Source organism: Haplochromis burtoni, unplaced genomic scaffold (genome assembly GCF_018398535.1).
Source record: "Haplochromis burtoni strain Fernald_Lab_line unplaced genomic scaffold, NCSU_Asbu1 Contig_960, whole genome shotgun sequence".
Taxonomy (NCBI): domain Eukaryota; kingdom Metazoa; phylum Chordata; class Actinopteri; order Cichliformes; family Cichlidae; genus Haplochromis; species Haplochromis burtoni.
The window spans coordinates 1-3,612 of NW_024583321.1; positions in this window are offsets into that span (position 1 = coordinate 1).

Here is a 3,612-nt window from a genome sequence, read left to right on the forward strand (position 1 = left end):
TTGTGTGTATGTACTTGTGATGCATATAAGCAGATTTACAGATGGTGAGAGAAACATACTGAAAAAACTGGAAAAAGCTTTTGGGAGGAATGTTACAGAAAAAACTATCATCCTGTTCACTAAATCAGATGATTTGCATCATGCTGGAAAAACGCTGACTGATTTTCTGCATAGTTGCCAACCTGATCTGAAGGAAATGATTCAACAGTTGGGCAACAGGTGTGTTCTCTTTGAGAATAACAGATCAGGTTCAGCTCAGGTGGAAAAGCTGCTGGACACAGTGATCATGGTGTTAGAAAAACAGCAGAAATTATAATGTCATATATCAGATCATGTCCAGTGTAAAGATATAAAAAATTATAAAAACTGGGTTTTCCTCTATATTTCCTCTATATGTATTATTCAAGGGTCTACCTGAAACTATAAAGTGCCTTGAGGCACCTGATGCTGTGATTTGGAGCTGTATATATAAAACTGAGTTGAACTAAATTAAATTGAAAAAGGTTTGAGCATGACATTATTTGATGTATTAAACCAGTAGATCTTATAAATCTCATAAATCTTATAATTTTCATTTTTAGGCTTTATTTCACTTTTTTCCTACAAATCAGCAAATGAAGGAATGATGGATTTAAAAATTATGTTGGGTTCTTTGTAATTGTTGTTTGTGAATCTTGGTCAGATTAATCAAGCTCATAAAGTGTAACAGCAACAAATTTTCGCTGAATTCAATAAAAGTTATCAAGTGCATCTGGTGTCTCTTTGAATAAACAGATCATTGTTAGATCCTTAGTTGTTTTGTTTGGTCCACTGTAAAAACATCTCAGGTATTTATGTTATTATGCAGAAGTGATTGAGCTGCAGATTTTCCAAGAAACCAACTTCCGAAAAGACTCCTGTGATGTCCCATAAATACATAAATATCCATATGTTGGACTGTTAAAAGTTTAAATTTAAAGAATGTGTATAGAATGGGTACCTTATATTAGACATTGAAAATATAAAATTAATTTAATTTCCCAATGTAAGTACTGCATATTTCACAAACAAATAAGTAATTAAGTAATTATTAATAACAATCTATTCCAGCGTGAGAAAATGCACCCAAACGCATTTTAAAATCATTCTAAATATGATTTATACTCCAACGGCCTTAGTCAATGAATCCTTTGATGGCATGAACCCTCAGTTATATCTTTTAGCCGTTTTATTTCTCATCCATTTATTTATCTGTTAATTTATTTAATTATTTTATTTTATTTCATTTTATGTTGTTGTGTTATATTTTTCTGGAACCAAAACTGTATCCAGGTGCAGTTTCAACAAGCATCACTATTATTGTCGATGTGTCGCCATCTATTGGACATATCATGAATAAGCCAGGATAAAGAACTTTAGTTGTTGCAGCACTATTTTTTTTAAAATTATCATTATTATTTTTTTGCCTGTCCTGTTTGGTTCTTTAGTCATCAGAATTGTTCTCTGAATGCCAATAAAGATATCCAACAAATTTACTTACCAAGTGGATCATCAAGTTGATCCATTTGATCAACGTTTATTTTATTATATTTTCAGTTGTTACGAAACGCAAGGATGAAAGGCCCAAAAGCATAGAAACACCTGCGTTTTCAAAAATACCCGTGTAGGTGCGGACGTAGCATAAAAGAGTTAGTACTGCATTTTATTACTACCTGTAATTTATTGCAGATTACTTGTATTTGATTAATTGTTTACTATATGTTTGAGGTGTGAAATAAACTGCAATGGATATTGCAAACAAAATATGGGTGTGAGTTCCCAAAAAAGTTTGGGAACCACTGTGCTAGATGGTGTGGGGAGCCATAGCCCCGTCCCCCAGGGCATGAAGCAGGCATGGAGGAGATCCAGGCTCCAGACATCCAGAGGCCCCAGAGTGCGAGAACCCAGGGAGGACCATCAGAGGGGCAGCCGTGCCACCCTCCTGGGAACAGCTATGGAGAGCCCCAGATGAGGGGTCACTCAGCAGCCACGGAGCAGAGGCCAGAAGTGGCTGCAGTGACATGCCCACAGGCTCTGCCGGCAGCCAGCTGCACGAGGCCTGAGGGCCCCCTGCACCCGAAGAGGCCCGACCAAGCCACGGGCATCAGGCCCCACCAAGCTGCCGCCAGGAGTGAGCCGGTACCTACCTGAGCGTCCAGCCCCGGACACCAAGAGCCACCAATGCACCGAGGCCTGAGGGCATCAGCCACGAGCAGAGGTTGCGGTGAAGGGAGATAAGCCTCCATACTTTGGAGGGCCTGAGATGTTTCCAGAGAGGTGGAGTCTAAGACCCGACCTGACATATAGACACAGGCGAACATGAACACACAAACACAAACGTGCATTCCCACCCTCATGCACACATATACAGATAATCAGCGCTCACCCGTAAAGACAGACACAAATGGAAATTGTACACACAATCATACTCCCCAAACATACTCAAGATAATACCCCAGGTCCAGGTACCCTCGCCCACAGAGGGGGAAACTGCACCTGGACCCAGGAGATGTTACCCTTTCCAAGCAGACTGCCAGTGCCCGGCAGCAACAGGGAGACCCCGCATTTCAGACCCCAATCGGACGGCCAGCCCCTTCACCCAGATGTCTAACAGAGAACAGGGGTGTGTGAAAACTCCATACCTCCCTCCTCCCGCTCATGTGTAGTGTTGCTAGGGTTGTTCTAAAGTGCATTTAAAACACAGAAGGTGCTTCCTGGCAGAGAGCAGCAGGTGTTAGCACAGCCCGTCCCGAGAACCCTCAATGTCTACATGCATTTAAAATTGAGAGGTGGGCACCGGCGCCAGAGGTGAGGTTGAATACACAGACCGACCTCTGGACGCCGTACTACCCGAAGGCCCTATATGTATGTGTTATGAGAGTGTGAGTAATGTGGATTTCTAAGTTGTGGAATACAAATTAGACACAGGTGGCCAGAAGGGGACAGAAGGTACAGTTGCTTTATGTCAATTTCGTGGAATGGAAATGAATTATGAGTTGTACAAAAATGCCAGTGTGCCATCATCTACTGAACATTCAATGGATAATCTCTTAAACATCAATCTAATATTCAGCTTAATAATTTTATTCTTAGACTTCTCGATATACAGATCAGAAAAGGTGTTGCATTTGGATAATTGAATAAACTGTGCTGAATGGTGCAATTTAATTAATCAAAAAGGACATTTTTAAGCCTAATCTAAAAAGTAGATTGTGTGTCTGGGAACCCAAACTGGAAACTGGTTGCACATAAGAAGGGCCTGAAAGCTGAATGCTCCGCCTTCCAATTTCAATCGATTGCATGGTGGCAGAAAATGTTGGTTTATGTTATAGAGGCGCAATGTATGAAGATGTTGCCTCCCTAAGACAATGACCAGAGGGGTAACTGGTTTCCTGTTCAACAACTTGTGGTGCTGCAAGAATAGAAAAAGGGACACACGTTGAGCTGAAGTGAGTTTCACAAAAGTAAAACTTTGTCAGAAAAAAGAATTGCCCTTATAGCAGTCTTATTGCACATGTGTGGATGTGTTAGATCAGTTGAAGTCTTTGTTGTGGAGTCTGACAGCAGTGGGGAGGAAAGACCTGCGAAATCTCT